This window comes from Diabrotica virgifera, chromosome 6 (assembly GCF_917563875.1).
Source record: "Diabrotica virgifera virgifera chromosome 6, PGI_DIABVI_V3a".
NCBI classification, from domain to species: Eukaryota; Metazoa; Arthropoda; class Insecta; order Coleoptera; family Chrysomelidae; genus Diabrotica; species Diabrotica virgifera.
In genome coordinates this window covers 215,733,584-215,753,137 of record NC_065448.1, presented here as the reverse complement: position 1 = coordinate 215,753,137, position 19,554 = coordinate 215,733,584, and the positions used below count along the sequence as shown (strand labels likewise).

At 33.2% G+C, this 19,554-nt stretch overlaps 1 protein-coding gene and 1 long non-coding RNA gene across 2 annotated transcripts in view; one reads left to right on the top strand and one right to left on the bottom strand.

Moving 5' to 3' along the window:
* LOC126887225 (peroxisomal membrane protein PEX13) overlaps nt 1–19,554 on the top strand; it is a 105,215-nt gene that overhangs the window by 39,755 nt on the left and 45,906 nt on the right. The gene's annotated exons all lie outside the window — the stretch shown is intronic.
* The window catches only part of LOC126887227 (uncharacterized), a 214,045-nt gene that overhangs the window by 150,479 nt on the left and 44,012 nt on the right, over nt 1–19,554 (bottom strand). The gene's annotated exons all lie outside the window — the stretch shown is intronic.

Here is a 19,554-nt window from a genome sequence, read left to right as displayed (position 1 = left end):
TATAGTGCGTCTAATAATTTGGCCAGAAACTGTATACCTACTGCGAGAAAAAGAGAATATGTTCAGATTGTAGGGGGTCAACCGAGCGACGCTTCTCTTGGCCTTCATTCCAATAAGCTTTTTGTCCATCGCCCATTTGTAATTCTGGCTATGTGTCCTGCCCATCTTCACTTCAACCTGGCTATCCTTTTGATGACGTCAGTCACTTTTGTTCTTATTCTCGTGATTTCTTCGTTTTTGATTTTGTCTCGCAGTTATTTCTAACATTGACCGCTCCATTCTTCTCTGCGTTACTCTTAGTTTGGTAGCCGAGGCTTTAGGTAAGGTAAGTGATTCTGATCCGTATGTCAAGACTGGGAGGATGCACTGATCAAATACCTTTCTCTTTAGGCATGTGGGCAACTCACTTTTAAAAGTTTCTCTCAGTTTTCCAAATGCTGCCCACCCAAGAACGATTCTTCTTTTTAGTTCATGTGTCTGGTTATCCCTGACAATCGTAATATCATGTCCCATGACATGAAATATGTCCAAAACTTAGAATACTAATCTTTTATTACTAATTTTACATTTACATTTACATTTTCCCTGCTTGACCCCATCCTTACATACATTTTTGGCTTCATCCTTTATTGTTCTTCTCATGCATTCTTCTATTTTATCTTTTTTAATAAAAACTTAAAATAAAATAGCATATTTATTATTTCAATATTTTATTTTGCTTAGTAAAAATTTTTGTATAACAAATAATATACGATGTTGCCAGTAGTTTCGGAAAAATAGTGAAAAAAATGTGTAAAACATTTTGTTCTTCAACGCCCTGTATCGTGAAAGCGCATGCCGTTACAAAAATTTTATACTAAGCAAACCCCAATTATTTTTTAGTTTTTCACCTATCTTAGAGATCGTGTTACCTTTTTCTGAAACACCCTGTATATTTAAGAAGGCACTTATGGAATAAAATTATTTCTGTCCTTGTTTTAAACAATTTTAAAAAACGCTGAGACCCGTCGATTTTCATAATATAAAAATGTGTGCTTTTTAAACATAAATTTAAATGTACAGGGTGATTTATGCAAGCCTACCGTAGTCCATAAGCTTTATTTTTTAACACCCTGTATATTTTTATATTTTTAAAAGCTGCTTAACAATCTGATTTCATGGTCTTTATATGAATAATACAGGGTGATCATTTAAAACTATAATGTATGGAAACCACTTATGGTATAAAATTGTTGTCATGTGTCATTATTTTAGAAAATTATAAAAACGCTAGAATACGTCAACTTTTAAATTCAACTATGGACTATTTAAACATAAATTTGAATATACAGGGTGATTCACTCAAGTCTAGCATAGTTCAGTATCTTTAATTTTAATTAAACACCCTGTATATTCTTGTTTTAAAAGCTGCGTAACAACCTCATCTCAAAAATGTGTATTATGTAGGGTCTATTATGAATATTGCAAGGTGAAATTTTGAAATTATGTATAATTTTCAAGATATTAATCACATAAAACTTTGAAATTAATAATTCAGGAATCACACTTTAAAAGGGTATTTTTTTTAAATATCTATCAATTTTCTAAACTAAGTATCAATATAGTGGGTTTTGTATTTAATGATTTTTATTTAAAGACATTAATTTTTAAATAATTTGAAAATTTGCGCATTTAAAACATTAATGAATACCTACTGCAGAAAACGATTTCAGAAAACATAAATACATGATTTATGAACATTTAGTTCCTTCTGCAACCTCTTAAATAACATCTGTATCTTTTAATCTTTTGTTGTGGAGACAGGTCCATCTAATTACTTCAAACACATGTTACTGTGCTTCATCTGTGAACAAATTTTAAGATTTTTCACTTGAATAGGTACTGTTTTGTCTTGTTGTCGGAACATGAGCTGAACGTGAGGGTGCAACATAATACAATTCAGGGGTCTATGTAAAACATAAAAGAAATTCCGTAGTTTTTTTCATTTAAGTTAAAAAAGAATGTTACGTAACGCGCTGTTCGAACCCCCCTCCCCCCCATGTAACGCGCCGTAACGTTTTACAAGACCCCCCCTCCCCCCAAACTGCGTTACGTAATACTTGAACGCTCCCTAAGTAATAAAGTAGTATTTGGTATTTCACAATATTATATTCGGTAAAATACCATTACTTACAGTAATTAGTGCAAATTTTAGCATTTTATTAGTTGTATTATACAAACTAGTTATATGTTTTGATTAAAATATGATCACATTGTTTTTCAGACCGAAAGATACCCAATTATGGGATATATAAGATTTTTAAAGTATTCAAACTGCTCTACTAAAAAGTTGCTTAAAATGACATAGTGTAGTTTACTTCCGAGGTCCAGAAATATTATCAACAAAACTCTAATTTAAAAACAAATTTAAAATTCATAGTTTTAAATACATAATTAATTTACAAATAAATTTTTGTATCATTAACCAGGTACCTGACGCATTCTTAGAAAATTTATAAAGGAATAAAACCAGCATTTTTGGATCCCGGTGAATTCGTAACTATTTTAATCCCCCATCCTAATTACAGGCCAATTGGTAACGCTGGCCCTCAGGTAATTTTTCGGTAACCAATCAACTACCGGTGAATTCGTAACTAAATAAAGGTATAATCTTTTAGACTTGAAATAAACATATGGAAAATCTCTTTGCTTTTAAATTATCAGATGGATTTAAATAATTTATCATTGCTAAACATCTAAATATTGAATTTACAATTGCTTGATAAAAACCAAGCTCGTGTAGAGCTATACTTGATGGAAATAATATTTATAACACGTGTTAATGAAACACTATAATATTGTTTCAATTATTTTATTAAGATATTTCAATTTGTGCTATTTTTTATAGGTACATATAATACAAATATAATGTTTTTAAGCAAACCAAGAAACATTCGGTTTATATTTAAAGTATTAGATTTAATCAATGGTTTCGAATTCACCTGAAGAAAGTTTCGAGTTGGCAGGTCAGGTAATAGAAAAGTTACGAATTGGCCGGTGTATATTTTGATTTGAAAATTTTTGTCATTAAAAGTTATGAGTTGGCGCGTGTCCGCATTTTTGTATAAAACTTAGGTAAAGGATTCTCAAAAGATTAAGTAAAGATATCCCAAACCTACAATCCCGTATCTATAATAGCTTGTATTTAAACAAAAAAATGCAATCAATGGGACTGCTAATTCCATGTACGACCAACAAAGGGTTAATTACAGAAAACTTTAAGTATGAAACAAACCTTGAGCCTGTACAGGCTGAACATAATTTTTTTCCACCTCTTGTAATTGCTTTACAATAAATTGTTCTCTTTCTATAATATTGTCTTTAGTGGTTTCACCTCGTGTTTCACAACTATTATTCGACTCTATTTGGTTTAAAGAAAAAAACATAAAATATTTTAAGTCATTTTTCTAAAAATGTTTGTGGACAGCGTGTGGATATATTATAAAGACTTTAAAACCTAATTAAAAGAAAAGAAATATTTTTTAACTATGAAAATCTCTTACCGCCTAATTCAAAATATTAATAATCCACTTGGCGCAGAGTCATATTGTTTAGGACAACATAATTGGTTAATTCTTGAAATACTATACACAAAAATAAAAATAAATTTCAATAGATATAATAATCTTGAAAAGTTATTACCATCCTCGCTAATTATTTCTTTTATTAACATAACTCTTTTAACTAACACAATAATATAACCATGTAAAGTTAGGCTGAATTTACTTTGTAATACTAAGGCGATTTGGCGGTTTCTAAATGTAGGCGTAGCATTCTTGAAAGTATATTAGCGGTAAGTGCAATATGCTAAGGTATATGGGCGGCAACTGTAGCAGATACCGTCAAAACATAGTATTTAACATTTGCCGTCAAATGGCTTAGTATTTTAATTGAAAAGTGTAGATACCGCTAACAAAATTGCAATTTTATTTAAAATATAATACTTCCATAACTTCAAAGACTTTGTAAATATATTAGTAAATACGCTGTTCTACCCAGAAATACAAAAATCTCATTTTCGATAAAAAATCAGTTACCGCCTTTGGTCTTAGCACGGCAGTGTAACAATCCTCAAAAAGAATTCCGACGGAGCGTGCGGACGCGCGTTTTGCGAAATAGAAAAATGTAACAGAAAAAGATAAAAACTGAAGACGGGATTCAACGCAACGTGAAATAGATTCAAAGCAACGTGAAATAGCGAAATTTCTCACAAAATTTGTTATTTATGATCCTTAAGCCAATACCGAACTCTAATTTATGGCTTCTGTACCCTATTTTTATTGTGCTGTGGAGCGTCGCGCTTTTTCCCGTAGATTGTCAGTAAAATGACACGCTTCAAAGGAATTTAACATACAGGTACTAAATCGTCCCCCTTTCGACTGAGCTAGGGCGCTGATACGATAAGTGCCTTGGTAATTTTACTATGTAGTGGTCTAACTACGTTGTGTTAAGATTTTTATCATTGTATGAATTAACCAACTTAATAAAATTGCTACCGCCCAAACTGACGGTGTACTTTGATATTTTTGGGTCCGACTGATTTTAAATTTTAATTGGGTCCGACATAAAAGTAAATATTACACTTATAACAAGTTTACAGAGTCTTAGATTAATTTGTAAAGGAACTTTTTAAATGGAAACAATTTTCCAAATTACATATTTGTTGTATAAAAAGATAAGTACAATAATATGTATCTGTAGAATGTGGTGTGACGAAAACATTTGGGTAATTATTGTAAACAAAAACGTTATCGTTTAAATATAAGGTGATATACATTTTTCTAAGTGTAAAAACGTGTGGTCTAATTATTTTTCTTTGAAATAAAAATTACGTCGGAAAAAATATAACTTTACTACACAAGAAGCTTGAGATAATTTAATTATTATTGTTAACATAGTACAAAAGATGTGATTAAAGTTAAAGTTCCTAAACCTGTTGGCCGATTTAAGTGACTTAACATGTTATAGCCTTATTCTTTGACAATATCGCTGTAATAATATTGTTGCCAGGCAGGTAAGGTGTCATTGTATACCGGGTGTACCAATCAAACTGTGATTTTTTCTCAAAGGTCGCGTCATCCTATGGAATATTCTAGCATTTATAAAATACTAAAAGTAAAATCCAACTATAGCCTCATGTTTTACAACTACAGCCTAAAAAAGTTAGGTACTTTAACAACTAGCCTTGTTTTTCATGAATACAGAGTGTTTTTAAATAAGTATGGCAAACTTTAAGTGGTAATTCTGCATGAAAAAATAATGACGGTTTGCTTTACCAGTTGAGATATGCAACTGAAATTTGGTGGGTTTTAAGAGCTAGTTATTGCGCATTTTTTGACATACAATTTTTTATGTTCACCATTGACGTACATAAGGGTCATATTACCAGTATGCGCTCCAATGGTGAATATTAAATTCCTAATTGTATATCAAAAGATGCGCAATAACTATCTCTTAAAACCCACCGAATTTCAGTTGCATATCTCAACCGGTCTCAGAGCAATTAATAAATCCTCAGTTTGTAAGAAAAATTACAACATCCCTATCTCGGAAACGAAGCATATGCGGACATACGTTTATAAAGCAAACTGTCATTATTTTTTCATGCAGAATTACCCCTTAAACTTTGCCATACTTATTTAAAAACACCCTGTATTGACGAAAAACACGGCTAGTTGATAAAGTACCTAACTTGTTTATTATGCAACATAAGCGAATTAATCAAAAAACAGAATGTTAAGCAAATATTTTCAGTATTTTATAAATGCTAGAGTATTCCACAGGGTCACGCGAACTTTGAGAAAAAATCACAGTTTGATTGGTACACCCGGTATACAATGACAATTTACCTGTCTAACAACAATATTATTACAGCGATATTGTTAAAAAATAAGGCTATATTATAACATATTAAAAAAATCACTTAAATCGGACAGCAGGTTTAGGAAATTCTAGACATTAAAAATTACCCATTTTAAGGTGGTGGAGAAGTGTAAGTTACAGGAATTTGTAGTGTCCGTTTATAAGGACATTGGCTTTATTTGGATTAAATCGTTTGGTATTTGAAACATATTTTTAAATTCTATTATAGAAAGAATAAAAAATATACTTCAAATAAATAATAATAATTTGGGTTGTTTCAAAAATTTACTTAAATTTTTTTTTATTTAGCTTTTTTTTATTTAAATGCCTCGACAACTAAGGTTATTGGCGTGGTACAGTTGATTTGGCAATCAGGTTATAGTGTAATGGTAATGTATAGTGTGTGTGTGTGTGTGTGTGTGTGTGTGTGTGTGTGTGTGTGTGTGTGTGTGTGTGTGTGTGTGTGTGTGTGTGTGTGTGTGTGTGTGTGTGTGTGTGTGTGTGTGTGTGTGTGTGTGTGTGTGTGTGTGTGTGTGTGTGTGTGTGTGTGTGTGTGTGTGTGTGTGTGTGTGTGTGTGTGTGTGTGTGTGTGTGTGTGTGTGTGTGTGTGTGTGTGTGTGTGTGTGTGTGTGTGTGTGTGTGTGTGTGTGTGTGTGTGTGTGTGTGTGTGTGTGTGTGTGTGTGTGTGTGTGTGTGTGTGTGTGTGTGTGTGTGTGTGTGTGTGTGTGTGTGTGTGTGTGTGTGTGTGTGTGTGTGTGTGTGTGTGTGTGTGTGTGTGTGTGTGTGTGTGTGTGTGTGTGTGTGTGTGTGTGTGTGTGTGTGTGTGTGTGTGTGTGTGTGTGTGTGTGTGTGTGTGTGTGTGTGTGTGTGTGTGTGTGTGTGTGTGTGTGTGTGTGTGTGTGTGTGTGTGTGTGTGTGTGTGTGTGTGTGTGTGTGTGTGTGTGTGTGTGTGTGTGTGTGTGTGTGTGTGTGTGTGTGTGTGTGTGTGTGTGTGTGTGTGTGTGTGTGTGTGTGTGTGTGTGTGTGTGTGTGTGTGTGTGTGTGTGTGTGTGTGTGTGTGTGTGTGTGTGTGTGTGTGTGTGTGTGTGTGTGTGTGTGTGTGTGTGTGTGTGTGTGTGTGTGTGTGTGTGTGTGTGTGTGTGTGTGTGTGTGTGTGTGTGTGTGTGTGTGTGTGTGTGTGTGTGTGTGTGTGTGTGTGTGTGTGTGTGTGTGTGTGTGTGTGTGTGTGTGTGTGTGTGTGTGTGTGTGTGTGTGTGTGTGTGTGTGTGTGTGTGTGTGTGTGTGTGTGTGTGTGTGTGTGTGTGTGTGTGTGTGTGTGTGTGTGTGTGTGTGTGTGTGTGTGTGTGTGTGTGTGTGTGTGTGTGTGTGTGTGTGTGTGTGTGTGTGTGTGTGTGTGTGTGTGTGTGTGTGTGTGTGTGTGTGTGTGTGTGTGTGTGTGTGTGTGTGTGTGTGTGTGTGTGTGTGTGTGTGTGTGTGTGTGTGTGTGTGTGTGTGTGTGTGTGTGTGTGTGTGTGTGTGTGTGTGTGTGTGTGTGTGTGTGTGTGTGTGTGTGTGTGTGTGTGTGTGTGTGTGTGTGTGTGTGTGTGTGTGTGTGTGTGTGTGTGTGTGTGTGTGTGTGTGTGTGTGTGTGTGTGTGTGTGTGTGTGTGTGTGTGTGTGTGTGTGTGTGTGTGTGTGTGTGTGTGTGTGTGTGTGTGTGTGTGTGTGTGTGTGTGTGTGTGTGTGTGTGTGTGTGTGTGTGTGTGTGTGTGTGTGTGTGTGTGTGTGTGTGTGTGTGTGTGTGTGTGTGTGTGTGTGTGTGTGTGTGTGTGTGTGTGTGTGTGTGTGTGTGTGTGTGTGTGTGTGTGTGTGTGTGTGTGTGTGTGTGTGTGTGTGTGTGTGTGTGTGTGTGTGTGTGTGTGTGTGTGTGTGTGTGTGTGTGTGTGTGTGTGTGTGTGTGTGTGTGTGTGTGTGTGTGTGTGTGTGTGTGTGTGTGTGTGTGTGTGTGTGTGTGTGTGTGTGTGTGTGTGTGTGTGTGTGTGTGTGTGTGTGTGTGTGTGTGTGTGTGTGTGTGTGTGTGTGTGTGTGTGTGTGTGTGTGTGTGTGTGTGTGTGTGTGTGTGTGTGTGTGTGTGTGTGTGTGTGTGTGTGTGTGTGTGTGTGTGTGTGTGTGTGTGTGTGTGTGTGTGTGTGTGTGTGTGTGTGTGTGTGTGTGTGTGTGTGTGTGTGTGTGTGTGTGTGTGTGTGTGTGTGTGTGTGTGTGTGTGTGTGTGTGTGTGTGTGTGTGTGTGTGTGTGTGTGTGTGTGTGTGTGTGTGTTGATTAAATGTCTTGTTACTTAGTAAACTCGACTTTATTGCCTTTACAAAGAGACGCTAATTGTATAGAACGTCTACGGTCCCTCAGGTGAGTACCGATCCCACAAGGATAGAAATTATATTTATTTATTAAATTTTTAATAAAGAAAAATTACCTACCCAGCTGGGATTCGAACTCACAACCGTTGGATCCAAAGATAGGTTCTTTTACCACTGAGCCTCCGAGGGGGGTAAAAATATTTAAATATTTTTAACTTGTATCTCTATAGTTTCTACTTTAAAATAGTGTTGTTAATGTGGCGAAAATATTATTTAGTAAAATGCTGTTATATTAAAAAAATGATTACTATTATTTATATTATTGACGTAGATCTCATGTTTTACATTTTAATGTTTTATGTATATTTTGCTATTACATATTTTGTTAATGATCAAATAACAAAAGTTCAGATAACAGAGGTCGTAGATTCATTAATGTCGGTATAATAAAACGTGATATAATATTACAACATTAAACTATCTTTTTCTTTTATAAATAATAATCAATAATAATATGTATCATTGTTAAGAAGCACTAACAAGCCCAAAACCTAGGAATTTTGTGCAGTAAGATGAATCGTCATGCAACGTTTTGCATTCAATTCGAGAGAGTGTCGGGCAATTTTGTGAACTAAATTGATCTCCGGCAAAAAATTTTGTGCATGAAAAAATGCATTTTCAAAGTGCATCTCGAAGAGATGGAAAATGAAAAATTTAGAACTCAGGAAATATTGACGGAAATGAGTTCAATTTTTATATTTGGGGGTTTTGGAGGTCAGTGAACACAAATTTCATGACGGCAATGGTCTCCGAAGTACCTGGTGCCCAAGGTGGAGCTCGTCGCCTGGGACGATCGAATAATTCGCGGGACGATCGAATAATTCGCGGGACGATCGAATAATTCGCGAATAGAAGATTGGATCGAAAAACTGTAAAATACGCGTTTAATATTTTTCAAAAATCTATCGAATGACACTAAAGACGAACCTCCACTCCATCCCCTGGAGGTGGGGTAGGGTTAACTTTAAAATCTTAAACGGAAACGCCCATTTGTTATTACAGATTTGGATTGCTTACGTAAAAATAAGCAACTTTTATTCGAGAAATTTTTTCGAATTGTGGATAGATGGCGCTATAATCGGAAAAAACGATTTATCGTGATACCATAGGTAAATTATAGAAACGGTCTAATATCTCGAGAAATACACTTCCAAATAAAAGACCAAAAAATATGTATTTAATATTTTTCAAGAACCTATCGAATAACATCAAACACGGCTCTCCACTCCACCCCCGGGGGGTGGGGTGGGGTTAACTTTAAAATCTTAAATGGGAAACCACATGTTTGATTGCAGATTTGCATTCCTCATGAAAAAATAAGTAATATTTATTCGAAACATTTTTTAGAATTGTTAATAGATGGCGCTAATAAATAGTGTTTTTCTGATTATAGCGCCATCTATCCATAATTCGAAAAAATGTCTCGAATAAAAGTTACTTATTTTTACGTAAGGAATCCAAATCTGCAATAAAAAATGGAGGCTCCTATTTAAGATTTTAAAGTTTAGACCAGGGCGCATCTGTAAAAATATTAGTACATTTGGACGTTGAGAGGCGACTCAAATTTTTTTGCAGAAATTGCTTGAAAATATCTCAAATAATAATATTTGAGTTATCCTCCCTTTCAAAAAGGTCCGGAACGTTGTTTAAATAATCAAAATGTCAAAAAATGAAGGAAAAATCCGATTTTTTTCTTCGTTTTTTGATTATAACTTTAAAAGTATTCATTTTCGAGAAAAGTTGTACTAACATAAAAGTTGCGTAAATAAAATTTCTACAATATAGAGTTGGTTAAATATTTAAAATATAGTCACCCTTGTTGCAAAATAGCAATAATTTTGAAAAAAACATACAAAAACAAGTATTCGCATTTTACGTTTTTCAACCACTTACGCTACACTTAGGACCTTCATATTTCATTCAGAAAAACTTTATGATACAGTACAACAATACTGCAAATTTCATTAGGATGGGTTTAATAGATTTTGCAAAATAAATTTTGCAATCCAGCTTTGGCAAAAAAAAAATTCATTTTTTAAAATTGTTACAGGACTGAAAATAAAGCAGATAGAAAGTTGAATTTTTTTTTGCTTATAGAAGTGTACTGTACCTTTCATTTGAAATTTGCAAAACTAAAATCGACTAACCACCACGGCGTCAGGAATTTTTTAAAATAAACATTATATATTGGTACTACGCGCAGGACAGCGGATAGTTTGCTCTGATGGGGCATTCCAATGACCTTTGATAATGATTGATACATTTTAATTTTTATTACATTTCGATATAAATAAATAAATTTGTTTATTGCAAAATAAAAGCACATACTCTATTCTTTGAAATAACACTTTTTTTAGCAAAAACTTTCTTTGTTGGTATATTTTAACTTAGAGAATAAAAGTTTATTATTTTTAAAGATATGCAATTGTTTAAACAATATTTCACAAACAATAATAAAATTAGTTTGATTTTTGTGGAATTAAAATACAACAAAATATAGAGTAAGAAAATAATATATTAGATAAAGGTTCGAAGAAATTTTGGTGGAAATCAACTTGTGTGAATCCAACACCGCTGTCCTGCGCGTAGCACCAAAAATTAATGTTTATTTAAAAAATTTCCTGAGGCCGTGGTAATTAATCGATTTTAATTTTGCAAATTGCAAATGAAAGGTACAGTAGACTTCTATAAGCAAAAAAAATCAACTTGCTATCTGCTTTATCTGCTTTACTTGTTTTTGTATGCTTTTTATCGCAATTATTGCTATTTTGCAACAAGGGTGACTATTTTTTAAATTGTTAACCAATTCTATATTATAGTAAATTTAATTTCGCAACTTTTATGTCAACTTTTCTAAGAAATGAATAGTTTGAAAGTTATAATCAAAAAACCAATAAAAAAATCGAATTTTTCCTTCATATTTTGACATTTTGATTATTTAAACAATGTTCCGGACCATTTTGAGAGGGAGGATAACTCAAATATTATTATTTGAGTTATTTTCAAGCAATTTCTGCAAAAAAATTTGAGTCACCTCTCAACGTCCATCTCAAAACAGATGCGCCCTGGACTAGTTACACCCCACCCCATCTCCAAGCGGTGGAGTGGAGGGTCGTGTTTGATGTTATTCGATAGGTTCTTAAAAAATATAAAAGACGTATTTTTTGGTTTTTTATTTGGAAGTGTAGTTCTCGAGATATTAGACCATTTCTATAATTTACCATTAACCGATTATAGCGCCATCTATCCACAATTCTAAAAAATGTCTCGAATAAGAGTTGCTTACTTTTACGTAAGCAAACCAAATCTGTAATAACAAATGGTGTTTATATTTAAGATATTAAAGTTACCCCCACCCCACCTCCAGGGGGTAGAGTGAGGTGGTCGTGTCTAGTGTCATTCGATAGATTTTTGAAAAATATTGAAAAAGTGTTTTTCAATTTTTCGATCCAATCTTCATTTCGCGAATTATTCGACGATCCCGCGAATTATTCGGTCGTCCCAGGCGACGACGAGTTCCTCCCTAGGTACCAGGTACCTCGGAGACCATCGTCGTCATGAAATTCGTGTTCAGTGACCTTCAATACCCTCAAGTATAAAAATTAAACTCATTTCTGTCAATATTTCCTGAGTCCTAAATTTTTTATTTTCCATCTCTTCGAGATGCACTTTAAAGATGCTTTTTCTCATGCACAAAATTTTTTGCCGGAGATCAATTTAGTTCACAAATTTGCCCGACACTCTCACGAATCGAATGCAAAAAGTTGCATGACTATTCATCTTACTGCACAAAATTCCTAGGTTTAATGCTTCGTTGCCTCTTCTAAAATGCTATCTTCAACTTCTAATCTAATACTAAGATTGGTAAAGGTCCAGAGCAGTGGTTCCCAACCTTTTATGTCTGGCGACCCACCTGATGTTTTTTCATATTCGCGACCCATCCTACACCCATGATGATATATGTGTACGTTATTCAGCTACTGGAAGAGCCACGCCGCGACCCACCTGAAATCCGCCCGCGACCCACTAGTGGGTCGCGACCCACCGGTTGAGAAACGCTGGTCCAGAGTATTGTGATTCAGTTGAGACCACAGTTAACCGTACTCTTCCTGTTTTCAATGGCATAATGGTTTGTCAGTTTTTGTTTATGATAATATTTTTAATCAAAACTAGCCCGATAATGTTGTTTTTCTACGTTGAATCATACATCATACTCGTGAAAAAATCTTATCTAAACAGAATGGATATAAAGAAACTCAAATACTGAAATTAAAGTACGAGAACAACTAAAAAAAGAAGTAAAGAACAAGAAAGAACACGTCGGACATAATAGAGAAATGTAACAAATCAAGGGAAGCTATACAAACAACTGGCGCTACTCTGTTAAAGCGCTAAAGACAAAAAAAAAGAATTGTATGTTTCCAAAAACTCCCGAAATATCCAACAGAGAATTCAAATCAACGACCATACCTTTGAGCAAGTCAAAGAATTCACATATCTTGGATCACTAGTAAAACAGCAAACACGACAAGCGACGAAATAAAAAGACGCATAGCAATAGCAAACAGAACTGTTCACGGTCTCCAGAAATATTCAAAAAATAAAAATATAAAACGTGCAGTAAAGCTCAATATACCGGGTGTCCCAATAAGAATGGCTCTCGGCCATATCTCAGGAACCGTTTATAGTAGAGCTTTGAAATAAAAAATTTTATAACAAAAGTTGCCTCAGGAAAAGCCTGGAAATTATTTTCATAATTGTGGGTCCACCGCTAGAGGGCGTAATTGAATATCAAAAATAAAAAATCTAAATTTTACAAAATTTTCCTAATAAAGGGGCACTGGAAATCCGATTATTGTATTCTTCATCAAATTCTGCGCATATTTGATTTAACAAGTTTAACTCTACCTTTGCAAATAAGAGGTGGGGGTGAGTGGGAACCTTGTTATGAAAAAATGGCTGTAAGTCCGGTTCTGCTAAATCAAATTTTGAAAACTGGGTCTTGTTGAAGATAGATCTTTTTCTTCAATGTAAGCGTGATAATTTTGAACCATCCTCATAAGTAATAAGCCAGCTGGGAGGCGTTATTTAATTTTTTTCAGAAATCTAGTTTTCTTTGGAAAATATTAAATACAAGTATGCATTTTTAATCATACTTTATAAAATTAGATTAAATTAGCAATAGAATAGCGAAAACCGCATGTCGATACCTTTTTTCTATCTCAAGATATCTCGAGGAACGTGTAAATTTTATACATAACTGTTACTATCACCGGTAAACTAAGTTAATGAAAACTAGTGTGCTGTGGAAAAAAAACAAAATAACATTTTCCAGATGTCAACGTATAAAAATATAATTAATTAAAACAACAATATAAAGAGAAACAATACTATTAAAATTAAATATAACACAGAACAAAAAGAACTACTTAGTGACGACCTAAATATTCAAATTGTTGCCCATCATACACTACTCTAGAATACATTATCCAGAGAATACTAAACGCCATTCAAAGCATATCGAGAGCAGAAATTGAGACTGCTGTTCAATCTACTCTTGAAAGAGTAAATGTTTGCAACGAAAATGATGGGCAAAAATTTGAACGTTTATGTCATCACTAAATAGTTGTTTTTATTTCTTTGTAATAGGGCTTTTCAACGCTTCTCATTTGTTTCGAGCCTCTGTCATATGCCGTATAATCCGTGTATAATATTAATATACGAGATATGAACGAGGCTCGAAACAAATGAGAAGCGTTGAAAAGACCTAATATACGTTGACAGCTGGAAAATGTTTCTTTGTTGTTTCCATAGCACACTACTTTTAATGAATTATTTCGTTTACCGGTGACAGTAACAGTTATGTTTTTAAATTTACACGTTTTGTAAGATATCTCGAGATAGAAAAAAGGTATTAACATGCGGTTTTCGCTATTCTGTTGCTAATTTTGTCTAATTTTGTAATATGGTATTAAAAATGCATGTTTGTATTTAATATTTTCCAAGGAACACTAGATTTCTGAAAAAAATTAAATAACGCCTTCTAGCTGTCATATTACTCAGTAAGTTGGTTCGAAATCATATCTTTTACATTGACGAAAAAGATCTGTCTTCAACAAGACCAAGTTTGCAAAATTTGATTAAGCAGAACCGGACTCACAGCCAGTTTTTCATAACAAGGTTCCCACTCACCCCCACCTCTTATTTCCAAAGGTAGACCTAAACTTGTCAAATCAAATATGCGTAGAATTTTATGAATACGACGATCGGATTTCCAGTGCCCCTTCATTAGGAAAATTTTGTAAAATTTAGATTTTTTAATTTTTGATATTCAATTACGCCCTCTAGCGGTGGTCCCACAATTATGAAAATAATTTCCAGGCTTTTCCTGAGGCAACTTTTATTATAAAATTTTTTATTTCAAAGCTCTACTATAAACGGTTCCTGAGATATGGCCGAGAGCCATTCTTATTGGGACACCCGGTACAGCGTGTCTACTTCAGTTGGAAACATATGGGAAACTTTTTTGTTATTCATTTTACGAAAAAAAATTATTCTTTACAAAAAGTTCTGCATGCTCTAAAACCTAAGATTCAATCATCAGATATCAAATTTTGTCAATATTATACGAGGTATGTCAAAAAATATGAACTTGGTTCAAGAGTAAAGTACCTTTATTTCTCTCAATATCGAAAATTCTTATTATGAAAAGTTATTTGGAAATAAAAACTAAGATCAAATATGCAATTACATGCTTCTAATTGAAAAAAAAAAAATATTTTCCAAATTTTTCTCAAATTTATTGATACTAACTTCGTTTTTATTTATTACACATACGATAACTTTTTTATTATTACTTTTCCGAAAAAAAAGGTATTCTTTATAAAAAGCTATGTATGTCCTAAGACCGAAAATGCAATCATCAGATATCACATTTTATTAATTTTATACGAGGTATGCCAAAAAATATGAATTTCACTCAAGAGTAAAGTACCTTTATTCTTCACAATATTGTAAACGGTTATTAAAAAAGTTGTTTAGAATTAAGAACTATGTTTCAATATGCAGTTATATCCTTCTAATTGAAATATTGTGAAGTATAAAGGTACTATAAGCTTGAGCGAATATCATATTTTTTGACACACCTCGTATAAAATTAATAAAAGTTGATATATCATGTTTGTGTCTTAGATTTTAGACCATGCAAAGCTTTTTATGAAGAATAACTTTTTTTCGTAAAATGAATAATAAACGAGTTATCATATTTGTAATATTTAAAAACAATGTTGGGTATCCATAAATTTAAGAAAATTTTTTTTTCCAATTAGAAGCATGTAATTGCATATTTGATCTTAGTTTTTAATTCCAAACAACTTTTTATCATAAGAATTTTTGATATTGAGAGAAATAAAGATACTTTACCCTTGACCGAAATTCATATTTTTTGACATACCTCGTATAATATTGAGAAAAATTGATATCTGATGATTGAATCTTAGGTTTTGGGGCATGCAGAACTTTTTATAAAGAATAACTTTTTTTCGTAAAATTAATAATAAAAAAGTTTCCCATATGTTTCCAACTTAAGTAGACACGCTGTATACAAGACCTTCATAAAACCGGTTTTATTAAGGTCCTGAAACTTGGACCTTATCTCAAAACGATGAGACTCTTGGTATTTTTGAGAAAAAATTCTTAGACAGATTTTTAGGGCCTTAATAGACCTGGCAAGAAGAGAAGTAAAACAAATCTGCAGAAAAAAGAAAATTGAACATCTTGACAAACAGTTGAAAACAATAGAAGAATCGTACATAAACAAGGAAATAAGAAATTTCTACCAAGAAGTAAAAAAATCCTGAGGAACTGCAAAGAGTAAAACAAGTTACTGTAGAGGTAAAGACGGTGTGCTTTTAGGAGAAACAACAGAAAAATTGAACAGATGAGCGGAGTATTTTGAAGAACTATTAAATGCAAATAAACAAGCAGAACCCCAGGAAATAAAACAACATCAACAAGATAACACAGAACAAAAACGGGAAGAAGAACCAATACTACAAGACGTAAAAGAAGCAATATTGAAGCAAAAAAATAACAAAAGCGCAGGAGAAAGCGGAATTGCGGCAGAGATTTTTAAAACAAGGAGAAAAGCTGCAAGAAAAAAATTTCCTACTAATATTAACAGTCTGCAAAAAGAGTAAATGCCGCAACAATGGAACAATGCACTCATCTGTCCAATCTACAAAAAAGGTGATGAAACAAATTGCGAAAATTATAGAGGAATATCGCTATTAGAAGTGGCCTATAAAATACTTGCAAGAATCATCCGAAATAGATTGCAAAAGGAGGTAAATAAGATCATTGGAGAATACCAAGGAGGTTTTAGACCAGGAAGATCAACAACAGATCAAATATCTTTATTAAAACTAATACAGAACAACAGCTACGAACAAAATTTGGGACTACACTTTTTATTTTTATATATTTTTCATTGACTTTAAACAGGCTTACGACTCAGTAGACTGAGATATGAAGCAATGAGGAGATCCTTAGGTATTTCAGGAAAGCTGGTTAAATTAGTGAGAATGACGCTCAACAATACAAAAAACAGGAAAACAATGGAAGGAAATTTTTCAAAACAATTAACAGAGAATAAAGGACTGAAACAGGGTAACCCTCTATCCACAGACTTATTTAACTTGGTACTAGAGCACATAGTAAGAAGGATAAAAATTAGTACAAGCAGTACCATATTTAACAACAGACAGCAGTTTATAGCTTACGCTGATGAGCTAGTCATCCTAACAAGAACAAAGGAGCACCTCCAAAAAATCTTCTAAAAGTTTGAAGCGGAAGCAAAAGGTATGGATTAAGAATCAACCAAGGAAAAACACAATACTTGGTAATGAAAGGAGATATAAATAAAGAGGATAACTATATAAAAATGAAAGGAGAAGAAGATGAATATAAATTTAAGGAAGTATCAGAATTCGATTACCTGGGAGTGACTGTGACCAATACTGGAAGGGAAGAAAAAGAAATAGATAAAAGATTATTGAAGGGAAGTCGAGTTGTGGGTGCATTAAACATGATATTAAAAGCAAAAAATGTATCAAGAAACGCGAAAATCAGAATGTATGAAACGATAATACGGCCCACAGTGTTGTATGCGAGCGAAACGTGGGTAATGAATCAACAAGATGGAAAAACGTTCCATGTATTTGGTCGGATAGAACTTCCAATTGATTTGTTACCATATCATTAAACTCTCATGCAAAAATCAGACTGGTGTTTATCACCAACTGGGCATTTTAATGAGTGGAACACGAAGAACATGTCAAATGACAGGAATTTTATTGGTGATAAATACCAGTCTGATTTTTGCATGAGAGGTTAATGAAAGGGTAACAAATCAATTGGAAGTTCTGTCCGACAAAATACATGGGGCGTTTTCGTAACCTGACGTTGAAAATTTTTAAACTGTTCCACAATTAAAACTTTCCCTGTTCCACAATTAAAACTTCCCCTGTTCCAGTGTTACCGTACATCAAAGTTTGTCCGACTAGACGCCGTTAAGATATTAACAAATTTTCATCTTGCTATTAATCAACTTTTTTTTGGTACGCGGGATCCAGGCCTATAAATGAAAATGGACTGTGGCGTCGACGATACAACATTGATCTATCTATGATATTTCTAACTATGAATCATAGTTTTAGAAATATCAGTTATACACCGATCCAGATACTGTGAAATTTGTTAAAGTGTAGATACTTAGTTGTGCTGGACACATTGCTAGGATGTCAGATCACGAATATATACGAAGAGATTAACATTTTCAAAACCAGAGGACACAAGAAGTAGATGACGACCACGAAGAAGATGGATTGATGATGTAGAAGAAGACCTACAGATTCTAATGGACAGAAGATGGAGGGAAGTTCACAGGAATCGACAGGAGTGACGGCTTCTTTGCGAGCATGATGTTATTAGATACGGACTTTACACCAACAATAAATGTACAAAAATATTCGGGTACTATTTATACATATTCATCAATTTGCTTGTCATAAATATGATATAGATAATTACATTCATGGATGTTTTGCTGTTACTTGTTTTGCTGTTATTATTATTTTTAGTTATTTACAGTCTATTTAGTCCAGGGCGCATCTGTTTTGAGATGGACGTTGAGAGGTGACTCAAATTTTTTTGCAGAAATTGCTTGAAAATAAATCAAATAATAATATTTGAGTTATCCTCCCTCTCAAAAAGGTCCGGAACATTGTTTAAATAATCAAAATGTCAATAATTGAAGGAAAAATTCGATTTTTTTCTTCGTTTTTGATTATAACTTTAAAAGTATTCATTTCCGAGAAAAGTTGTGCTGACATAAAAGTTGCGTAATTAAATTTCCTACAATATAGAATTGGTTAAAAATTTAAAAAATAGTCACCCTAGTTGCAAAATAGCAATAATTGCAAAAAAAACATACAAAAACAAGTATTCGCATTTTACGTTTTTCAACCATTTATGCTACACTTAGGACCTTCATATTTCACCCAGAAAAACTTTATGATACAGTAAAACAATACTGTAAATTTCATTAAGATCGATTCAATAGATTTTGCAAAATAAATTTTGCAATCCAGCTTTCGCAAAAAAAAATTCATTTTTTAAAAATGTTACAGGACTGAAAATAAAGCAGATAGCAAGTTGAATTTTTTTTGCTTATAGAAATGTACTGTACCTTTCATTTGAAATTTTCAAAATTAAAATCGATTAATTACCACGGCGTCAGAAAATTTTTGAAATAAACAATAATTTTTGGTGCTACGCGCAGGACAGCGGTGCTCGATTCGCACAAGTTGATTTCCACCAAAATTTCTTCCAATCTTTATCTAATATATTATTTTCTTACTCTATATTTTGTTGTTAATATTTTAATTCCACAAAAATCAAACTAATTTTATTATTGTTTGTGAAATATTGTTTAAACAATTGCATATGTTTAAAAATAATAAACTTTTATTATTTAAGTTAAAATATATTAACAAAGAAAGTTTTTGCTAATAAAAGTGTTATTTCAAAGGATAGAGTATGTGTTTTTATTTTTCAATAAACAATTTATTTATTTATATCGAAATGTAATAAAAATTAAAATGGATCAATCATTATCAAGGGTCATTGGAATGCCCAATCAAAACAAACTATCCGCTGTCCTGCGCGTAGCACCAATAATTAATGTTTATTTAAAAAATTC